The 24,981-nt window shown below is 41.2% G+C and overlaps 1 protein-coding gene across 3 annotated transcripts in view; it reads right to left on the bottom strand.

The window, feature by feature from the left end:
• LOC136442563 (heparan sulfate 2-O-sulfotransferase 1-like) overlaps positions 1-24,981 on the bottom strand; it is a 109,072-nt gene that overhangs the window by 82,907 nt on the left and 1,184 nt on the right. The window lies entirely within an intron of this gene.

Raw genomic sequence — 24,981 nt, 5'->3', positions numbered from 1 at the left:
TTCTTGTAATGCTTAAGTTTCCACGAATTAGAAATATTTGGTAGAATATGCAATATTAGCATATAAAACAACTCTTTAAACTACACAAACTTCACAGGAAACAAATTTAGATACATATACATACATGTGCATACTTAGAACTTTCAAGGCCCAGACACATTTATTATACAAACATTGAACAATTAATCGTAACTGAGGGAATTCTTTGAAAAGTTGTGTTGGGTCGTAAAAAAATTATCTGCCTTCTTACAGAAAAGGCTGCCTTAGAATTCAGATCTTTTTCTGTGGTTGGTTCTGTCACAGCCATCTTAAAAATTGTTTTATATAAAAAAAAATTGTCAAGTCATATGACAGCCTATGACGAATGCGACCCCGCAATAGCTTTAAACATAATTTCAAAACTTCCAATTTCTTTCCAAGTTGTTGATCGCTGCAAGCTAGCAGTACTGTCTGCATTTATCATCATACCAGCATGTCCTCTGTTTCACCTCTAGCAACTGTTTCTAATCTCAGATTCCATCATCTATAAATACTGACTGCCAATACTATAATCATTCATAATTACAGATTTTTTTAAAAACGGTAAGTCTTGTATCATACATGGCCTTGATAGAAACATATTCCCCATAGCCAATGATATCAATTCCACTGACTGCAAAAGCGGAATAATCTGTTCAATTACCTATGACACCCAACGTCAGTACGGCTCAAAATCAGCCTGCCCAAAGTTTGACAAGCGATGGAACGATTGCCAAGGCCCACTATAAATCACACGCGCCATGCGACGCTCCATGCTGTTGTTCAGCATTGCTTTAATTTGCCGTCGCGCTGGAAAGCAATCTCATCACAGTGGGACAAATTGGTTTTATTGCCGCGAACATCGCGGATTTGTGGGCACGGTTCTGCGATCTGACATGTACGCAGAAGTTGTGGCTGAATTTAATTTTCCAAGCGCAGATTTCATATTCAATTTCTCAAAGACTAGTCGCTTGAAAGGGTAACTGTCTGCTTGTTCTACGTGTTTATGTAGGTAATGCACAATTTAGACACAATCCCTTGTCTTTATGTTATCTTTGCATTTTGGGGACTATTTCAGGAATGCAAATTGGGCAATTTAAAGCTAATAACAGTAGTTAAGGAAGCTTTTACAATCCTTGATCTCATACATAATATTCACGTCTTCAAAAATTTGTCCTTGCATACATCAAGACGATCATACTTGATACCGAAATAACTCGTTAAGTGTTGGCAACTATTTTCCAAAATATTGTAGTTGCCCTCTGCCTGTCTCATACATGTGTACATACACAGATGGCAACAAATTTGGTACAATGTTTGACCTTTAGGCCACACCAATTTATTTTCTTGGTTAATGGAACAGAAAAAATTCTTTTTAAATGCTAGATTGGAAAATCAACAGGAAAACAGAATCTAAGAGGAAAGTTTGTACTTTGGTGCACACAGTATCAGGAACTGAACAGGGTCAGGTGCAAGTTTTTACCCAGGCCTTCTGTTTTCATGATTTTTCTTTTGTTGCTAAAATTAAAAATAAAAATCTGTTAACCATGAAATTAAATTGGTGTGGCCTTAGCACTCTGAAATAGTAGTTTGGCACCCAATTCCCTATTGGTTACAGAGTTAGGCAGCAGGGAGAAGGTTAAGTTACAAGACAAAATCAAGAAATAATCGTATATTGTAAGTCTACAAATGTACACTAAATTTTTCATTTACCATTTGAAATTGAGATTTCTCAGAAAAGCTCATAACTATCCAATTACGTATCATATTACTGCATAATGTCAAAAAGATTTACCCAATATACAACCAATGAATCTGTTTATATAGGTATTATAATTATATGGCCCGCTTATTTGGCCCCATCGCTCATTCACACTGAGCTCCTCCACTTCGGGACCCTGCAGCTGGTTGATGCAGTCAGACACCTTATTTTCCAGCTCTTGTGCCTTTTGTGGAAGCAGACTCACATGAAGTCTGCGTAAGGGTTGTCTGGCGCGTTTTCGGCGGACAGGTGCAATACGCAGGTTACATACAGCCCTCACCATGAAGTGGTCTGTTCCACAGGTCGCACCTCGCATCACCCTTGTAGAATACACGTCCCTCAGGTCATCTCTTCGCACAAGGATGTAATCCAGCAGGTGCCAGGTACGAGAGCGGGGGTGCATCCAGGAGTAGTACCACTTGTCAGGCATGGCAAAGAAGGTATTTGTGATTGCAAGGTCCAGTTCTGTGCAGAGTTCCAGCAACAAGCTACCATTTGAGTTTGTCCTGCCTCTTGCTTGCGTCCCCAGCACACGGCTCCATCCGGGACGGTCGTTCCCCACGCGTGCATTAAAGTCACCGAGGACAATAAGTTTGTCCGCTTTTGGTACGTCATTGAGTATAAGCCCGAGGTCCGCGTAGAAGCTCGCCCTCGTGGCAACGTCATACGTCATAGTTGGGGCATATACTGCCACCAAGGTCAAGAATCTTTTATCAGCCAGCCTGATGCGAACACTGCAAAGGCGGTTGGATATCACAGTCGGCGCTGCGGCAAGTCTTGTGAGAATATCCTTGCGTACAGCGAAAGCGACGCCGGCTTGGTGCACCTCACCACCTGACCAGAAGAACGTGTAGTGCTCCTCTGTGAGCTGTCCGTGACCCTTTAGTCTTGTTTCAGATAGAGCAGCCACGTCGATGTGGTATCGGTGCAGTTCCCGATCTATGATCGCTGACAGTCGTTCGGGTCTGCCTGAGTCGTCTCGATCCAGCATTGTCCGTACATTCCAGCAGCTCAGTATGAGTGCCGTCGTTGCAATACGTTTTTGATTCTGTTTTCTCAAAGTAGTTACTGTTTGTCGACCACTAGGTTGGAGATCCCGTCAGCCGTGGCTTGCTGACCAGGACAGTGCTAAGCGAGCTTTGTTTACCCCACCCTTTTATCGGGGGTTCCCTCCATGGAGGCGGGCAGTGCTGTCCCTAGAGAAGGCTGCCCGGTCACTCGCGCAGGACCTCGTAAGGCTTCCGCTTAGCTGGTTCAGCCTCCACGCGGCCATCACATCGCGAGCCGCCATACGTGCAGGAGTCCAGCTGGTGGCTTCCGGCTTCTCAAACCTGCCACCGTCGTTGAATCTCCCATCGCCGTTGGACTTTTGCGCAGTAAGACTTGCACACAGAGTTTAAAGACCAGCAGGCCTCGTGCGAGAAAGAACGAGCCAGTCTCTCTGGGCTGAGAAGAACCTGAGCCCGACGGACGGCACAGGGTCGTACGGCCGGAGATTTCCTCAGCTGCCCCGCAGTTCCCATCTTACTTGGGCTTGTGGTCCCAGCCGTTGCCTCGGTAGGTCGGGGTCTTCCGCCTGGCACCCATTTGCAGGCCGACACCTTCATTACCTGAAGGTCGCCCAGGAGCAAATACACCTCTTCCCGCTGCCGAAGAGGGGTCCCCGCCGGCTTTGTGGCGCCAGCGTACCGCCAGTCGTAGTGGGAGGTTCACGGGTCCTAGTGGGTATTATACAAATAAGCAAAGTTGTTTACGCTGCTGCAAAAGAGGTCCTTGGGCACCCACGAAGGCGGCACGCTGACTGGTTTGACCAGAACGACACGGACATACAGATGCTGCTAGCTGAGGTGAGGGCTCGCCGCCAGCAGTCTTTGGCCGGAGTGTGTACAAGACGGGCAACAGAGCAACTGAGAGAAGCCCGCTCGAAGCTCCAACGTGGCACACGTCAAATGAAGAACGACTGGTGGGACCGCAAGGCGGACGAGCTACAGGGGTTTGCTGATGCACATATGACCAAAGCCTTCTACGACGGACTGAAGGAGGTCTACGGGTCCCGACACTCAGGCTCAAACCCCGTACTCAGCGCAGATGGGGCGACCCTACACACAGCGTCAGACGAAATCCTGGAGAGATGGAAGGAGCACTTCCAGCAGCTTCTCAACAGACCGTCTACTGTCGACCAAGCAGCCGTTGAGAGACTTGAGCAGCGCCCTGTGCGCCAAGATCTGGACGGCCCACCTACGTCGGATGAACTGCAGAAAGCGCTGAAGTCCCTCAAGTCCGGAAAGGCTCCAGGTGTCGATGGTATACCGGCTGAGGTATTAAAACACAGTGGCAAGGTGTTACATAACGAGCTCCTGTGGTTGTATCGGAAATGTTGGGAAACCTGCACCGTCCCTCAGGACTTCAAGGACGCCATGATAGTGACTATTTACAAACGCAAGGGTGACCGTCGTGACTGTGGCAACTTTCGTGGTATATCGCTGCTTAGTATTGCAGGCAAACTACTGGCAAAGGTTGCCTTGGCAAGACTGCAGATAATCTCGGAGGCAATACTACCGGAGAGCCAGTGTGGTTTCCGTCCCGGCCGCGGTACCACAGACATGATCTTTGCGTTGAGACAACTTCAAGAAAAGGCTATTGAACAAAGGATGGGACTGTACATTGTCTTTATAGATTTCACCAAGGCCTTTGACTCTGTAGGAAGGGATGCTTTATGGCGCATCCTGGAGAAGTTTGGATGTCCCTCAAGGCTTCTTGGAGTCATCAAGGCATTCCACACAGACATGCGTGCCATGGTGTCAGTCGACGGCGAGGCCTCGGACTTCTTCCAGGTCCTTCATGGGGTCAAGCAGGGATGCATACTGGCCCCCACTCTGTTTGCGTTATTTCTCGCGGCAGTCATTGAAGAAATGTCAGATGACGTGTTGGAAGGTATCTACATCAGAACTCGGTCTGACGGTGGTCTTTTCAATCTCTCAAGACTAAAATCCCAACGCCACGTACTGGTGAAGTGCATCCGTGAACTACTTTATGCCGATGACTCTGCTTTAGTGGCTCACACTCTCGGTCGCATTCAACGGCTATTGGAGGGTTTCGCGGGAGCAGCTAGAGCTTACGGTTTGACCATAAACATCAGGAAAACAGAGGTTCTCCACCAGCCAGTACCGGGGCAGCCACACACACCTCTGCTGGTGCTGCTGGACGGAACGCCCCTAGCTGAGGCAAAAACCTTTACTTACCTTGGCTCTACACTGTCAAACGACAATTCCATGGACTGCGAGATCGACGCACGGAGGAGAGCGGCCTCGACTGCATTCGGTCGCCTAAAGGACCGCCTGTGGAATGTGAAATCTATTAGACTGAACACAAAATTGAACGTATACAGAGCGGTCGTGCTGAGTGCTCTTCTTTATGGTCTGGAGGTTTCAACCCTGTATGCCCGACATGTCCGCCAGCTGTCTGTCCTGGTTCAACGCCATCTGCGCGGACTGATGGGTATCACCTGGCAAGACCGTGTATCCAACGTCGAGATCCTGAGAAGGGCGGGCATGCCGACTATGGAAGCCATGATTACCCGCATGCAACTCAGGTGGACCGGTCATGTTATCAGGATGTCTCAAGACAGACTCCCACGGGACATTTTGTTTGCCGAGCTGAAAGAGGGATCAAGACCCCGTGGGCGACCACGGCTACGCTTCAAGGACACTTTAAAACGGCGCCTTGGCGTGGCTGGCATCAGTCATCAGCAGCTGGAAAGGATGGCGAGTGACCGGGTCGGATGGCGCACGGTGGTGAGGAGGAGTGCTGAGGCCGTGCACAGGGACTGGGTAGCCCGCGAGGAGGAGCGTGCTCGACGACGACACGCGTGTACTTCCAAGCGGCCCCCCAAGAACTCTTAATATTGATCTAGGACTTTACCAATACCATCAGCGTTTGACTTTTTGTGCAGTTGTCATAGTCTTTTAGACTGACTGACTATATATAATTATATGCCTTTAAAATTGGTCAGATTGAAGTAAAGCAGTATTTTTGGGCTCGCAGCTTTTATTAGAAATAGATTCATATATACATGTACATTAGTTTAGGCTCCAAGATGATATGGTACATTGTACCATAGTAGACATGTACATGTACCTTATGATATTTCAAGAACTCTAGATCTGTCTTCATATTGATAGATTTAATTTCTATATTACATTGTACATAAAAACAGATAATGCAAAAATGCACATCTAATAGTATTTGGAATCTTTGAATCTTCTATTCCCTCAAAATTCCCTCATACTAGTACAGGGACTACTGTATTTCATGTCAGGAATTTTTCATATATGTCAGGCAAACTGTTTAAACTTTAAAATGCAAGGAAAGTCTATAATTCTTTTTTAAAACTGTATATAATTTTGTGTGCAAACATATTGTGTAACGTTGAAATCAAAAATCTCTTGCTCTGCCCAATAAAAAGTTGTGTGAGTCCACAAGAAGCTTTTGACAACTTTGTTGACGCCCCTTATTTTCGTCCAGACGTCCCTTCCGCTGATAGATTACACATACAGAACCATCATTAAAGGTTACGGAAATAGACGCCGCCATAAATTTCCTCCAAAATGGCCGCACTCCACAACAACCGCTAATGGAATTTCTTTCCCCCCCTTTACGATGTGATCAAGGTTTGGGTATCAGCGGAGAAAGGTCTCACAATCTGGGGCGAATTATACAAATTTAGCCAGGGGAGATGGTGTAATTCAAGCCAACAGCATTTCCACTTCAACGCTAATTTGTTTTCGCGTAGGGCATTCGGAGGGTAACGTTATTACCGAGCAAGATTTCCACGTTATCTGCGGCGTCGAACTTTGCGTATAAATCTTGTTACTAAAGCGGGGTAATCGAGAGGCCAGACAACAATTGTGGCCATTTGCTGGAATACAAATTAGCCCCTAATGCGCAGGGAGGCAGTTTTTGCCACGTTAAAGTAGTACTTTCTAATTACAAATAGAAAATGTAATTGGAAACAGACATATCCTCAAAACAGAGTAGTATTTCACCAAGACTTACAGTCCATGGCACAGTAAAGGCAGGGCTCGAAATAGTGGGTGCATGTGCACCTGTGTGCACCCAAAATTGGAGCTGTGCACCTTATTTTTGACTGTGGGTGCACTGGTGCACCTAGATATTTTGTATTCTACAGGGTAACGGTTCTCTTGTACACTAGCCGACAGAATATTCTTGAAAGGTAAGTATCAGAAAAAGCAATTTAACCTTTTGCTGTACTTCATTTGATGTATTGCTTGGTTGAAATTTCAAATCTGGATAGAATTATATATTGAAGTTCAGACACTGAAAATTGTTAATATTTTGCATCAAAAAACATAAACTGGAAACTATGTAGACTATTGAAGAAAATTTATGTGAGCCTTCAAAGTAATGTAAATTGCAGAACAACACTGTCCTAGGTTCTGAATATGTCATCTGATAGAGGAATGCAGGAAAACAAGGCATGTATTACACGATAACTCCGTCCTTGGTGCTGACCATGCAATCCACTACAGTAGATAAGGATACAGGTCACTACGAATTCTCCTTTGAGGCCACACCAATGTAATTTCTTGGTTAAAGATTTTTTTTTAAATTTTAGCACCAAAAAAATCATGAAAACAGAAGGCTGGGGTGAAAACTTGCACCTGACCCTGTTCACTCCCAGAAATTGTGTGCACCAAAGTACAAACTTTCCTCTGAGATTCTGTTTTCCTGTTCATTTTCCAATCTAGCATTCTTTTAAAATTCCGTTAACCAAGAAATTAAATTGGTGTGGCCTGGGGCTTGGCTGTACAAGTAACCTGTATAAGGACTACCTGCCAATGTGACCATTTTTCCGAGTTTTCGGTGGTTCCTAGATCATTTTTCTCATTGACAGAGGCAGGAAGAATCCTGTCTATAGTACTAACACCTGTCCACATAGACCAAATGTTATACTTATAGGTCCCCTGACCATGAGTGGTCTTCTTGCCAATGGGCAGTTTTGGGCATTTCATTATGTATGACTGCGTGTATTCAACAATAGTACACATGGTTAGACTGTCAACATTTTGTCTTTAATTCAATTAACTTTTATATACTACCGAAGAAACACAAAGTACTGTAATTCATTATATCTTCATAGTAGCAAAATTTCACGGTGTAAGGAAAAGGCACTTTTTCACTGAACTTTAACTTCACGGTGGCAGCAAGTGATTTGCAGATTTACGGATGTGTGAAGGAATCATAAACAATAACAACAGTGTTTTTTTCACGGTGATGATAAGTTCACGTACAGATCTACATGTAGCTAGAGGTTACCCTGAAAACAGTGAACATGAAGTTACAGTGAAAGAAACAAGAATTACAGTATTGTATATTACAGAGTAGTGCTGTCCTTAGTGCTGACTATGCCATCCGTTATAATCACAGTCTATAAAACTTTAAAATACAAGTCATGCATAGGGTGATATCTCTGTCCTTGGTGCTGACTATGCCATCTGCCATAGGAATGCAGGATGCAAGACTTCAAAATGCAAAAATCACGTTTTGAGATAAAGTAATTAGATTCTGTCATTCTACTTTATCTTACAACTACATGTATTGTATACAGATGGTCTACCAAATTTCTTTTCTGTGCACCAAAAATTTTAATTTAGGTCACACCAATTTTCTTCTCGGAATAGCCTCTCCTTTTTTTTCCCATTTTGAAAAAAACAATTAGCGTCACTATTCCTATTCGCAAATTTTTACTCACGATTTCACTATTTGTTCAGTTGTAAAACTCAATAGCCACCAAAATAGATTATAAAGGCCTGCACATACATGAAAATTTTCATTTATTGAAACTATTTCTCAATATCAATCCATATATTACAGATCAAAGAAAGGGGTGCATTGCATAAAATGAGCCATACAAAGCTGAAACTTGAATAATCCTCTTATTCTTTATGTTATGTAAACCCTTATTTTCACCCCAGATTATTTGCAAAATTTTTTTTTACAAATTTTGTTTGCCCTATCGCTCCAATTTTTTTTCTGAAAAAATCTGAGAATCAACAAATAAAATTGGTGTGGCCTTATCATCATTTATTTTATTCTATCTTTTTTTCACCAGTGCACCTATTTCCAAAGAAGAACTTCAATCCCTGCTTACTACACTTAAAGCAACAGGCATCAGCAGACATTTCCAACAGGTGTGTTAAACCATGACATACCATGTGCGGAGAAAACAGGCACTAGGGACCAACGCCTTACAAGCCTCCCCGATTGAAACTACACCGCGGATAAATTAATTGCCCGATAGAAGAATGTACCAATGGCCGAGGGACCCGCCTAGCTTCCCACTCACTCAAAAGCGAGCACAATGCTGCGAGCGCAATCAATGCACGGTGATACTATCATGATTACTGTTATATCGATGTAGCGGACACAAAGGAGGTGCGGACAAATCGATGGAAGTATTTTCGGTGACATCCCAACTACTGTAATCTACCTTACACAGGACACTGCCGGCAGAACATTTCGTTTTCTTCCAATGGGGAACAAAAGGCTGAAAACCCAATATTGACTTAGTACATGTAGGTGAAATAAACAGTAATTAGATGGGACAGAATGGGTTTCAGGGAGAGAAAAAAGACACAAGATATTGCTGGCAGAACATTTCGTTTTCTTCCAATGGGGAACAAAAGGCTGAAAACCCAAACAATAGTGAGTTAGTAGGTGAAATAAACAGTAATTACATGTAGATGGGAAAGAAAGGGTTTCAGGGAGAGAAAAAAGGCACAATATATTGCTGGCAGAACTTTTTGTTTTCTTCCAATGGGGAATAAAAAGCTGAAAACCCAATAGTGAGTTAGTAGGTGAAATAAACAGTGATTAGATGGGAAAGAATGGGTTTCAGAGAGAGAAAAAAGGCACAAAATACTGCTGCTAGAACATGTACATGGTACATTTCATTTTCTTCCAATGGGGAACAAAAAGCTGAGTAAGTGGGTGAAGTAAACAGAAATTAGATGGAACAAATTGGGTTTCAGAGAGAAAAAAAGGCACAAAATACTGCTGCTAGTACATGTACATGGTAACATCCATTACCATAATACCGCCACTAATCATAATACCGCCAAATCTAAAAAGTGATGAATTTTAAGAGATCTACTCGTGCAGCAACAGTGATTTCTGAGGTATGCACACCTCAGACATCAAGGTGTTTAATACACTCTAAGAAAGGCCTCAATAACGAGGCATTTGAAGACAACGAGGTCAAATGTTTTCGATCCCTTATCATGGCAGGCTAGCGCGTCGTGGGAAGAACATATCATCACGCCATCGCACGTTGTTCGCTGGATTTGCAAATACTAATCGTAGGTGCTTCAAGCTCAAGACGATTCTTTAAACAACAGCAAAATAAAGTTTCTTTTACTGGCCTTAAACTCGTGTCAAAGTGTGATCTATCGTCAAGAACGGTTGTTTAATCGCCGTAACTGCGGTTGACCTGTCGCAAAATAGAACGTCGCCATTTTCATTGTTTTCGCCCGAGACTGGCTCCTCCCCCGTATTGCGTAACAGGAAATTTCCCGCGAAAATCTAGGCGAAACCAATAGTTTGCAGGGGCGGATGTAATTTCTACAAACCACTGAGAAATGTTTTGCATCTACACGCATCACACTATATGCATGATATCTATAGATGAATTTTTCACCAAGGAGCAACAGTTTATAGTAGGATTATGAACCCTTCTATTGTTTGGTCCCAGACCGCGGTTCCAACAATTTGCACCCCTCCGCTGCAACTCGGGACCCCTCGTCGATACCATTTTGTTTGCATGGGAGACGAAAATTAGTAATAAAGATTTACTCAGGAACCAATAATTCTTCTGTGATAAATAGCTAAAGAAAATGTCTTTATTTGCATGGCAGACTTGGGATTATTCCATAACTGGATCGAACATTGCCGCCGCCGGGCCTCACGAGAGAGCTGCTCCTCATTCATGCCCAGCGGCATAGTAGACCTGCCGCGTCAACTTTAACCCTCAAGATATCAATTACGAGGGGTGGTGGGCATGCGGGACTAGTTGCGATCTTGACGATCTTAAATTTTTGGATAAGACCAACAATCAATACGACCGTTACACTGAAAACGAAGCCGCCATTATGTGAACTGAACCATAGTAGAACGTCAGACGTAAGTTTTACGTGATAGCAGTTGTGACGGGCTACAGTAAATCAAAATTCGCAACAGTTAACATCCGTTTTCAAGTGATTTTTTTTTATCCCCAGACATCGTAGTATATTTAGGGCACGCACTCCCCCGAAAGAAAGGAACAACAGCTGATGTATAATGGTGAAAAACGGGGAGATGATTGCCGAGTTTCTTTCTGGCGGTATTGTGGAACCCCCTTCCGTGCGCACGCCCGTTCTCGGTGCATTTCCGCAACATCTTGCGATTGCGATATTTCATTTTTAGGAGATCAAGAGAGACAAAAAAAACATACACAGCATAAGTGGCAAAGGTAAGCTATAACATCGACATGTAACCAGGAAAAAATAATGAGTTGCTCCTTTGCTAAATTAGTATCACTTTAGAAATTGCAGTAAACGTGGCGGTATTATGGTAGTGGATGTTACATTTCATTTTCTTCCAATGGGGAACAAAAAGCTGAGTAAGTGGGTGAAGTAAACAGATGGAACAAATTGGGTTTCAGAGAGAAAAAAAGGCACAAAACACATGTCCTGCTGCTAGTACATGTACAATGATACATTTCATTTTCTTCCAATGGGGAACAAAAAGCTGAGTAAGTGGGTGAAGTAATTAGATGGAACAAATTGGGTTTCAGAGAGAGAAAAAAGGCACGGGATATTGCTGGCAGAACATTTCATTTTTTTCCAATGGCATATATATATATATGAACTCCGTCGATCAGTATTGACCATGGTAAAATCCTAATTAACAGCAGCCCTTAACCGCATCGACTATGGGAACAGTGGAAGGAAAGACCAATAGTGTCACTCAGCAATAGATGAAGTAAACAGAAATGAATCCTCCGGACTTGAATCCAGACCTGAAGCTGAACATGAGTTTAGGCAAACACAGCACGAACTGAGCACTGATGGTAAATGTTATACAAATGTACATTCAGTGAGTGGGTGAAATAAACGCAATTTAGATGGGACTGATTCGGTTTTCAAGAAAATTAGAGAGCTGGCCAAATTATATGAAGGCTGCTCTGATTTCTTATTCATATTTGTTCTTGGAGTGTCTTTTTAAATTTTAGTGGACTTTGGATTGAGAGGAAATGGAACAGGTTCAATCTGTGGCATCCCTAGCTAGACATATGCATTGTACATGTACATGTATTCCAACCTTGGGAAAGGCACTAAACACAACTTTCGAATTCCCCCCCTTCCTCCACCCAGGGGTAAATGGATTACTGTTATTCTTGGTTCTTTCACAGTAAGAACTGTAACTTTGTGCATGACTTGTATTTTCAAGTTTTATATACTGTGATCTTATAGTGGATGGCATAGTCAGCACCAAGGACAGTGATATCACATTCTGCATGACTTGTATTTTAAAGTTTTATATACTGTGATCTTATAGTGGATGGCATAGTCAGCACCAAGGACAGTGTTATCACATTCTGCATGACTTGTGTTTAAAAGTTTTATAGACTGTGATCTTATAACGGATGGCATAGTCAGCACCAAGGACAGCACTGCTCTGTAATACACAACACTGTCATTCTTGTTTCTTCTACTGTAACTTTATATTCACTGTTTTCACGGTCACCTCTGTACCGTGAACTTTATCATCAGCGTGAAAAAACCTGTTGTTATTATCCAAGATTCCTTCACACATCCATTCTGTAAATCACTTGCCGCCACCGTGAAGTTCAGTGAAAATGTCAATTTTCCTTACACCGGGAAATTTTGTTACCATGAAGATAAAGTGAATTACAGTACTGTACTTGACTTTGGTTGGCGAGGTTTAAAAGATGCACACGGTAGAACTACTAGAAGGAGAGGGACTGACTCCTTCTGATTGTACATGTATCAGGGTGCAAAATACTTTTTTGAGCCAGGTTGCCCATATAGGGCAAATGCTAGGTTGCACATCCAAATTTCAGGTTGCTCCAGCAAAACTCAGCGATTTCATCAAATTAAGCGCGTATGTATCATATGATACTACTAATATTTCAAAATATAAATAGAAAGTATTGTGTTCCCATTGACCTAACAACATCTTGTTTAGCCGAGGGCAGTGTGTTTTCGTCTTTTTCAGCTCAAAGTCCACGTTCTATGAAGGGTTTTGGATGGTTTAAATGAAAAAGTGTTGATTTCTTTGTTTCAATTGAAGATTTACCGAATTTCATGAAAGTGACACTGTGTTTTTGTGAGCTTCCAGGGCTCTGATTGAGATCTTTGGCTCAAAATATAAGGTTGCACACTGCGCTTACTCGGTTTGGAATTAACTTGCACCAACCGAAATATTGTTGCACTGTGCAACGTGCAACCAGGTATTTTGCACCCTGATGTATGTAATACCGTGCCCAGAACACAGCTCATTAACAACCCCCTGCTTTAGCTTGATGGCCTCAAAAGGACTTTGGAATCTCTACCTTCAGTTCCATCACTATCACTCTAATCCTTATCTTGTCCAGAAAGTCCCGTCTTCCAGTTAACGACCCAATAAGAGAACTGATAAATCCATCCGCATCTGCCTCACAGCTGTTTGTCTATCTGCTATGTACAAAGAAAGCAATAGCTCTGAGGGCGTAAATATTCGCAGCACTTTTTTCCTCGGGTCATTGATTCCCTCCTCCTGAATCGTTCGTGTTCAGCACCTATCGCACCATCTTGGTCATAATTCTACCCGCTAAGACATTGATATTTCCCGACTTTACGAGACTACTGGGACCGTAAAACGGGCGTTGATTGCAACGCGATGCTGGGGCGGGCAATATGCGGTCCTGGGGTGCCAACTCCGGGTCTCTCGCATGCCCGCTTGGAAATTTCTCCGGGGCAAACCTGTCAAGTGGGTGGTTAGCATGCATGGGGGTAGCCAACAGAGCACCCATTATATCAGCCACCAGGGAGAGCGCTAAGGTTCCGGAGGGCAGTGAATCGTGCCGCGTTCGTTGTCGGATGGCTTGCTAAGTCCGCCGTCTTAGGATCAATGCGAACGGTCGGCTTTGTACGGGTTAGAACAGAGAGGTAGGAGTTTGGTTTGAGAGTCTTCTCAGATAATAATTTTCCCATCATTCTCTATCATCTCCTCGCGCGGGGAGATCCCAGGGGATTGGATTCCTCAAAGCCGTTCTGGCGGTGGCCCGCGGCAGCAGATTCAAAGGACGGCAGCACAATTTTCCAACCTTATCTGGCGAGCCTTGCATCGCTCAATCTATCCGCCGGCATGGCAACAGCGTGATAAGCTCTCCCCGGAAACGGCTTTCTTTCAAACCGGGCTCCGACCTTTTTCGCTAAGTTTACTGTGGGTTTTAGTGGCAGAGCCGTGTTACTTAGCTGTCAATAGGGAATTGGACTGTTCCAAACGTCCCTTTTATCTGTACCTTGCACTTTTCGGTGGGCTCACTTGTTGCACTTAGTCCACCTTGGACGTAGCGGACTCCACCACGGGTTAACGCCCCGGCGTTGCGAGCGTCTCGCTCCAAGGACTTTCCAATGACACCTTCTTTCACGGGAGAAAAATGCTCTTATCAAACCTGACATTTCAAAGAGATCCCAGCTAAAACCTTTCCGGCAATGGATCTAGACAAAAGTCGGGTTTCCCATATCAGAATGAAAATCTTTCGGAGAAGGCTTTACTCCTAAAACTGATAATTTACGAAGCAATATCGTCGTTTCTAAAGTGGGCTTCTAAACAGCTTTTCTGACTTCGGTAGTAATTTGCAGATAGCCGGGGGCGCGCATTTTTGCAGCGCTTTTAGTTTCTGATGATAAAAAGATGGAGTGTCACAAAATCACTCCCGCTCGTACTAAAAACATGCCTACTGGTTTCAAAGATAAGGCAAGTCATTTAGAAAGAACTAAACTACAAATCATGGAAAAGCCACATAATGGAGACGGTTTGAGAAAAAGAAAAACATCACAATTACAAATGTATGCTAGAATAAGAAGTCAGGGCTTAAAATTCCATTTTGGGAATAGGTGCACTGGTACACCCGACCAAATAAATTAGGTGCACAGAAAGAAATTTGGGTGCACAACATGGAATAAAGTTGAATGTCAGCAAAACATAATTACAAAGTTTTACACATCTGCCTCTATTAAGAACTTCAATCTGTAATTCTATTAATAATAGCTAACTTCAAAATTTCAAACATGGTATAAAGTACAACAAAAATTTCTATTGCTTTTTCTGATACGTAGATTTCAAAAACATTCTGTAACGTTATATTAAAAAAAGATATGTCCACAAAAATGTTCTAAATGTTTCCTTATACAAAATACTGTCAATGCAGAAATGTTTGCGGGGATTCAATTCTGCGGCAGGGACAAAATGGAGCATTCGCGGTGGTTTTGAGTTCGCGTTTGAAACAATGCTAGCATTACAGTCACACATGAAACGGCTTTTAGCAGTGGTTTCAAGTTCCTGGTTAAGAGTTCGAAAACCACAAACATAAAACCACCGCGAACATTTCTGCATTTACAGTATGCAAGCCTTTCATTTGTCCAAGTCTATCAGTGCCTTGCCTGACCTGTTGACATGGGTTGATATATATGGCAGACTGATACTGTGGCTGATAAGGACCTAACCGCATGTGTCCACACTGACACTGTGACATAAAGCAGATGGTCTTGTTAGCCATTGCTAAATACAGTAGGGGGGACTAGCTTATAGGGTATTACAGTTTGAGCTATTATACGGGATACACCGTATTGTATTTTATTCATGACATACCCACCAGAAAAAAAAACACATTTCAATGCGAAATGCACCAGAAGTTGAGGGAGTTTTGTGTCCTCGAACAAAAAAATTGTAACAGCACCGATTCCAACACCCGAATCCTGTATTTGAATCTTAGACGGCGGCGCACTCAGCGCACTCAAAATACATTCTGAATATTCTATGGAAGCCCGTGTGATACAAGCAGAACCCTGTGTGATAGGGAAAATTATCACACGATGCGGAACACCCGTATCAAACGTTTTCGCAGCCCAGGTATGACGTAAAAGAGGGTATCAAACACCTCAGGCCACATCACATCACCTTACAGAAGTTTTTGTCCTACAGACTTTTAAGTAACCTGTCACTGTTGCCTAGCTGTTTACAATTATAGCTGAAAGTTTTATCTATATCTCACACATGTACGTCTTTCCTTGTTTCACTTCCTTCCATTATACTTCCTGTCTGAAAAATTAACAAATTACGAAAAAACAAGTCTGGTCAGAGTACAGCCATGGACTTGAATTAGTTATAATTTCCGGCAAGCCTGATGGCATTCTGTTAACTAAATGGTAAAATCATTGTTCTACATTGCCCCTATTTACATGTATCTGCAAGGCATTGAATAAGTCCATACAGATGTGAAAGGGATAGGCAAGATAACTATATGGCCCGAAATACTTTATCCTATAAATTCTGTTTCGTGTTTAGCTATCATAAACTGTTATAATTATAGTAATATTGAAGGCTGCAGAATGGTTATCAAATCTTGGTATATTTGGAGTTGTTTTATTTTCCTGGTTCTTGTAGCTATAGCAACATCACATTCTCCATCTTGAAATCCAGACACCGCAAATATGCATTTCTTACTGCATTACTGTACTAGAGAAAATCTCATTGACTGGAAATTAAGTCCCCGTGAAAAATAAATGAATTTACAGTAAACAGGCTGAGAGACAGAAAGTAATAGCTAATTTCAAAATGTAAAAAGGGAGCTAATTATGAAGATTGATAGAATCCAAAAAAAACTATCAAATTACATGAATCATGAGAAAGATATACATGTATACAGCTGGTAGATGAATATACATTTGTAACTTACAAGTTATACATTACACAATGTAATGAGTTTCTCCATTATCATTAATCTGCTGGGTTACATAGATTCACCACTTTGAAAAACAGTGGGTTTGAGAAATCTCTCATGCAACATGCCCCAGGTATACACAGTTAAGATATACTGTTGGGTTGGAGATCTGTTTGGACGTATCTTTCCAGAGTGGCAGAGCTAGAATTATGTACCCTGGTAGAATTATGTTAGTAGATGTCAGAAATCCTTCTAAAATGGTCCAGAAAAGAAATGATATTTGTGAATATATATATATAGTACTATAGATCCAAACTACTCAGGTACCCCTCACTGGTAACTCGCTGAAAAATTTATTCAAAATGTTCAGTGACCTGTAGTGTCGCCATAATGGCTCATATAATATGGCATTTGGCTGGTATTATAAAACAAATACCAAGTGCTACGGGTCAGCCAGAATCTTCCATCAAAATATATAGCGACCTCTTTTTTCACGACAGTCGTATGATCCACCGGCGGCGTCGGTAATAGAATATAGATTGAGGTACTTGGGAGAAGGAATACAGCCTCATGAAAGAGTTATGAAGACTCTGATGTTGGAATACGCATGTTATGAAGTAAAGACTTATGTTTTATGAAAGAAACATTTCAACATGTCCAGGGATAAAAATGAGTTAATCATGCATACTTCATTGCTTGTCATCTGTGGTATTTGGAAATATGGAGTGGGTTATTGCAAATCATCTGTGAAAATGGAATTGGGCCTTAAAAAGAAGGTAATTTTGCTTCCGAAAATAATTTCATCAGGGTAGAACATATGATATTTGGAGTCTCTTTTTACACAACCAGGAATAATTTTGCTTTTTGTAATTTCGAAATACTGCTCTGAAAGAAAGTTTAGCATAAGATGGCATCTTGCAATTATGTAGAATGTAGTTTTCCTCTAATACTGTAAATCTAGTAATGTTTGCCGTGGATTTAGTTTCCTAGTTTTCATAACTCTGCTAATTTGTGTTTTCATACTACAGTACTATTTCAACCCAGAACTTACAATGTACAATACTGCAAAAATGCGAAATCAACTCCACGTGAAAATAGATAAATTCACAACAACATCATCTTCTTCAGTTAAAGGCTCGGTGACACACATGTAAAATTAATCGTTGTAAAGTAATGGAGGTGGCTGTTTCCAATCTAAACTTCAACAACTACAACGATCTTAAAATTGCCAAATCAAAATCCCTTGCGTCACTATAAATATTTGCACTCGATAAATATCCTGATAAGTAAGATAACCAAATGGATTGCACATGACTCATATACATACCAGGGCTCAAAATATCTAATTACAGTATAACCTACATAATTTGAACAACAACATATATGATTGAAGATTGCAAGTAAAAAATATAATCATAAACAACTCGAAAGTCTGCAGGCTGAAAAAAAATCAAGCTTGGCATCATAATATGAATCACGCATTAGTCTGTGTACTACCAGCTTGCTAGATCTCTTAGTCTTAGATTCTAGGTTTAAAAATAGACGTTACATGATTTGATCAGATGACAGAAGGGGCACAACCCCTTTCATCGTGAACTCAAAGCCACCGCATAATTTTTGTACAATACGGTACTGTAGTAGTATGTGACTTAAGCACTGCTGCGAACTTAAAACCACCGCGAACACTCGATTTTTCGCCTCAGCGCGAAATAAAAACCATGCAAACTTAAATGCATTTACTGTAATATGTAAAGTACATTTTCAGTTGTTAATACGCATTTCATCAGTCCAAGTCCAAGAAGATTGTAGGGTAAGAACAGTACTAGTGGTTTCGCTTTTCGGTATTTGCAGACAGATTCTTTTTAAAATTGCAGCTATTTTGGCAGACTTGCTGGTAACAAAAATCTTGAAGTGTTCATGGTGGTGTCCTACTACAGTCACTTTACTACAGAATTGTTTTAACAGAATTTTGATGATAATGCAAAAATCCCTTCCCCTTTCTACGACGAAAATTAAGAAATAAATTCTATGTACAATATTTTGAGTGGCCTGAAGCAAAATTCCATGACAGCCACCTCAAGATATTACAGAGCAACCTAACCTAGCTAGTGCATAGTGAACTAGACCCTTAGATCACCTGGCAACCTACTAGACCATGGCAAGATGAGAACCTTTACGCTGATTGGTCAATATCTTAAACTCATCAAGTTAGAGCGCCCTGCACTAGGGAGGCACAGAAGAAGTATAAAAGAAGGAGTGGTCCGATCTCCGCCATTTTTGATAAAGACGAATAAAGTTGAAACCGGTTGAACTCCGTCTCAGCGCTGTCATTATCCCACAGCTACGAATAAATCCACCTCAAGATATAAAAGTATCTTAAAGAACTATGAAGACGATACTGTGCTAACTTGCTAAAGATAAAGCCTTCAGTCTTTCACCGATGCTTAAAGCACTGCCAGATGTTTGCATACTGTAAATGCATTTAAGTTTGCATGTTGTTGTTTTTTTGCTGTAGGGAGAAAATGGAGTATTCGCAGTGGTTTTAAGTTTGCGTTTGAGACAATAGTAGTACTAGTAGCGCTACAGTCGTAGGTGGACAAAAAGTTAATTTTGTGGTTGTTTTAAGTTTGCGCTGAAAGTTCACCGCAAAAAACCGCGAACATAAAACTACCACGAATATTTCTGCATTTACAGTAACAGCCACCTAAATTCTGATCATCACACGTTTCAAACTACTTAGGGTTAGGTCGACTAAGGCAGTTCTGGTTGATGGAGATTACTCGCAGAATTTCAACTCCCCGATTATCTGCGCTAATCAGGGCCCGAGGGCTAACGATGACGGAGAGTCGGTGTCAGGTGTGACGAGACGGCACTGATTATAGTAAGAACTGTCACCTTTGACCTTGACGCTTGGATAAACTGTAATCTTCTTTCTTGAGACCCCCCCTCCTCACAGACACACACTCATAAATAGTTGATGACCAAATTATAACATGCATATGTCTAGCTCTAGAAACTTATTACATGTCTAGCAACGAGCTTTGAGGTTCTGGACTATTCTAAGTTTGCTGTTCCTAAAGATATTAGATTTCAGTCTTTGAGTGTACTATATATATATATATATGCAGCGATCAACCAAAAGACCACCAACATTACTTTTTCAGTCGGCTAGCATTAGCAGGATTGAGAGGAACGTGGGTTCTATTCCTGACATAGCTAGACGCAGGGATATCCCTAAAGAATGGAACAGTGGCGCTCCTCCATCCTGTTCTAATCCCAGCTCCATCCTGTTGATTTTCAAAGTTAGGGTATTTTTTTCCAATTTCTACCCAGCAAAGCCTGTAATTTTGCTCAAAACTGGAAATTGTAAAGCTCAAGTAGCAGTAAATGACTTCCACTATGTCTGAAAAAGGCAAAAGGCAACAGCCGCTCTCCTTTTGAGAAGTGTGCGTCCCCCTCCAGACCTCCCCCCTCACGACACGTATCCTGTGCCTGGCACCCTCCCCCCATCCTGCTCTATATTTCTAGGGAGATCCCTGTAGACGTTGTGTATTTCGGAAAGGAATTTTAGTTTTATACAACTTTCCTCACTCCACCCAGGTGTAAAAATTGGTACCTGACTTTGATTGGGGAGGTAAGAGGCGGCGGAATGAGATATAGAGGGATGGGCTCTGTCTTACAATACCATGCCCAAGATACAGTGGATAACAATGCACAATTGCAATAGACTCAGGGTGCAAAATACTTTTTTGAGCCAGGTTGCCCATGTTGCAACCTAGGGCAAATGCTAGGTTGCACATCCAAATTTCAGGTTGCTCCAGCAACATTCACCGATTTCTCCAAATCAAGCTCGTATGTAGCGTATATTACTACTAATATTTCAAAATATAAATTAGATAGTATTGTGTTCCCATTGACCTAAGAACACCTTGTTTAGCCGAGGGCAGTGTGTTTTTGTCTTTTTCAGCTCAAATTCCACGATCTATGAAGGGTTTTGGATAGTTTAAAACGAAAAAGTGTTGATTTCTTCATTTCAATTGAAGATTTACCGAATTTTATGAGAGTGACACTGTGTTTTTGTGAGCTTCCAGGCTCCGATTGAGATCTTTGGCTCAAAATATAAGGTTGCACACTGCGCTACCTGGGTTTGGAATTAACTTGCACCAACCGAAATCTTGTTGCACTGTGCAACGTGCAACTAGGTATTTCGCACCCTGAGACTGACTATGGTATACTTAAGTATATTTTCCGTTTTTTTACCGAGCCTCAGAAGTACATGTGTACTAGCAATCAGTCCAGAATACCTTTTGACTTTATCAGTACTAGTAGACCTAGTTCCAAGTAAACCTCAATACCATCCCAAATTTCATTAACCGAAATCTAATTCCTGCGGCACTAATACCCTGGTTCCAACACAGCATTGCTGATTCCTGTAAACACTGCCCTACCTGTAGCAAGGGACAACTGCCCATTGCAAAAGCTTGTCACATCTGCTTCAAAAGTCTTAAAGGCAACCAAAGCAATATTAGGGCCCAAAATATTGAAATAAAAAAATCCAGAAATCTTTATGGTAGTGACATTTACTAACACTGTTTAGCACATTTGTGTAATAACTTCGAGCATTTCAAAACCTAAATAAATTGACTTTCAAAATCCGATTTTTTGGCCCTAATATTGCTTGGGTTGCCTTTACCATTTGAAAATTTTTCTGGGCTACACCAAACACAAATTGAAGAATTTGAGTTCTTTTCACTGAAGATTTGTAAAAGATCTCTGACAGTAGCAAAAGAAAATTGAGCGAAAAGTCACTATATTATTCAACGTGTTATCAATTGTAACTTGAGTGTTACAACAAAAATATGAGCCTTACATTGTCTACAAACAAACACGAAAACATAACTTTAAAATCCAAGACCGTACAAAGCATAACAACGTACATATACATGTTGTTATTGAATATCAGGTTTCCCCTTTAATAGCATTACAAGACAAAAGACGAAATAACAGCTGCCTGTTTCACACTTAAATGCACAACTTGGCAAACTATACGTAGGGTCACCTCAGTCAAAGAATTAGAAAGTGATATCTTATATCCATATCTCGGATTATCTCCTATGTTTTACAGTTGTAAAGACACTAAGTCTTACAGCTAACACATTACTTTGGATAATAAAGGCCTTTTACTTCATAGACTCTGGGATGCAACGTTTATAGACTTTTTGCAAAACGGCTAGGAAACCTGAAGTACGCAGTATCTTTTTATGCATCATTTTGTGGGGTTTAATAAAGTGCTGTAGATCTTGAAATGTTCGCAGTGGTTCTATTTTTAAGGTGACCTCTCCAATACAAAATCACGACACTACAAATATGTTCTTCCATTGTATTAACAGCTACTGACATAAATCCACCAGGGTACATGATTCCGCAACGTTACCCTGTGATTTGTAAAAATATGTCTAAACAGATCTCCAACCCAAAGTCCCCCAGTATAATGCACTCCTGTACGATGTATATATTCAAAAAAATAATATTTCTAAGCTGTGTATACCTGGGGGGTGCTGCACTAGAGATCTCTCAAACCCACTGTTTTTCAAAGCGGCAGATTTATGTAACCCAGCGGATTAACGTTAATGGAGGTTACTAAAGCAACTGCACTACAGAATTATTTCAACCATGAACTTACCTATAGACAATTGCGAAAACCTCCTTTCCCCTCATACTCCAAAATTATGCCCCCGCTAAAATAACTGACTTCACAGTACCTTTTGTAGGAACATTACATAGTGTCAAAGTGAGTGGTTCAGTCTGTGAACGTATAATTATTTGTATATACCTCTGGCTATTTAGCTAGCAGGGCATCAGGGTGTCTTTTGGATGCCGTACACTAAGATAACAAGGAAATTAGACATCTTTCTTTTGCAGAGGACACCCAGAAGACATCCTGTATCTCTGTTAATTATATACACATGCACATGTGAACCCCCCACACACTCACTGCAAAATGGACCATTCACATACAAGACAGTTGAACAGCATGTACATGTAAATTGATTGACATGATTATTAATCCATAGAGCACATTGCAAAGCTCTGGTTCCCATTGCCCCCCCCCCCATTTTTTGGACACCCTGTCTATAAGGCCACACCAATTTAATTTTTGTGAAAAAATGCTACATTGGAAAATCAACATGAAAACAGAATCTCAGAGGAAAGTTTGTACTTTGGTGCACACAATTTCAGGGAGTGAACAGGCAAGTTTTCATCCCAGCTTTCTGTTTTGATGATGTCCTCATGCTAAAATTTAAACAAATCTGTTAACCAAGAAATTAAATTGGTGTGGCCTTAATCCTAACTAAAAGCCTGCTACTCATGCAAGGCTAATTGATTGTGATTTGGATGCTATACACTATGCATCTGTTTGTCTGACTAGGATATTCTAAATCTAATGTTGGCTATTGTCTATCACAACCACCTTGTCCTTTTGAAAATAGCTCCCTATATAATTAGTGTTATATTTTCCTCCTACTAGAAAAGGCAAGGCCATTAGCTTAGACTTGCTAAGGGGTGGTGGCAGGGCTGAAATTTGCATATTTCCTGACATGCCCTATTATCTAGTAATTGACTTCCCCTCGTAAATTGCCTTTTATCACAGGTAATTAGAATCTTTTCCATCAAATGGCAATGGGGGCTCAGAAATGTAAATGGGACCTCAGAAATGTAAAATGGCTTGACATAAAAGTTGTAGTCAGATAGTCACTTAAAGGCAGCCAATGCAATATAAGGGCCAAAAAAATGTAAATAAAAAAAATGCTGAAATCTTTATGGTACTGACATTTACTAACACTGCTTAGCATATTTGCATAATAACTTCATACTTTCATCATTTTAAAACCGCGCAAAAATGTGCCATACGATGATTCCCTTAGTTTCGCAAGCCTACAAAAAAAACGGCGGTGGTTTTCAGTGAATTATCTCACATCACAACAATGTCGCAAATGTGCTGAACAATGTTAGTAAATGTCACTACCATGAAGATTTCAGCATTTTTTTCATTTACATTTTTTGGTCCTAATATTGCTTTGGTTGCCTTTAAGTTTAACTCGCAGCAATACACACCGGTAACAAGGGTACAAATGTTAGAATACCCAACCCCTCTCCACTCTGTATTCTAAATCTATATCGCCACTTGAATAAGGCATTTGTTGACCTCGTACCGTCACCTAACTCACAGCAAAAAGCTGGGACTAAGGGAACATCAAAGGCTTTCAACAGGGGGTCTTAACCTCGGGTGATACCACCAGAAGGATAGAAATGGGGGGGATTAGAGGGATTCCATCTTTGATGAAACTACAAGGGTTAGAATTCCGGTTTACTCCATCTAGCTCATAACGATATCGAAAATCGTTACCCCCGGAGATAAAAATGGATCCTGTTGAATATTGAGTAAGCCGGTAGACAGTATGATAAAGTAATAATGTTCTGACATCTGATTTGAAAAAGATAAATACCTCATATATGATACACAGGTCCGTGGATTATGATACTTGTTTGAAATGATCGATTTTGTAATTTCCACTGATCATATCCCTCTGGAAAATTTTAATAACTTTTCGCAAGTTACATTTCAATTAAACAACTGGTATATTATTTTTCAACTTATATCATATATATCTTATCATATTCCTACATAGGAAATTTGCTTGATAGTAGTTACCATTTTAAATTTTATCTCTTTATAAATTTATCAATTACCATTACAACTTCACTGATGGACATGAACTGATATTTCCATGTTGTATGCCTTTAATCTATACTGCAATATAAAACCGCAAGTCATGATCTTGACTACGAGTTAATTCAAAGATTACTTAAGATCTCGAGATGAGACGTTTTCGTGATCTTGAGGGAAAAGCCACGGAAGAGAAACGTTCTGCAAGGTCTGATAACGCACCTCCTTCAATGATCTTAAGAAACTTGGATGTCTCAGTATCTTCATCATCATACTTAACATCCTTGCTATGTCTACCCTGGATGCCAGACCCCCAAACTCTAAAATGTCTATCGTATGGGGGTCTATTGTTGGGATCCTAGCTCAAAATTTGAGCTTGCTCGAGAAGATTGCCCCGCAGACATCTGACGAGACCCCCACGCGATAGATATTTTAGAGTTTGGGGGTCAGGCATCCAGGCCATGC

The sequence above is a fragment of the Branchiostoma lanceolatum genome, chromosome 9 (genome assembly GCF_035083965.1).
Source record: "Branchiostoma lanceolatum isolate klBraLanc5 chromosome 9, klBraLanc5.hap2, whole genome shotgun sequence".
Classification (NCBI taxonomy): Eukaryota; Metazoa; Chordata; class Leptocardii; order Amphioxiformes; family Branchiostomatidae; genus Branchiostoma; species Branchiostoma lanceolatum.
Note: the sequence above shows the minus strand (reverse complement) of the source record. Positions and strands in the feature narration are given on the sequence as shown.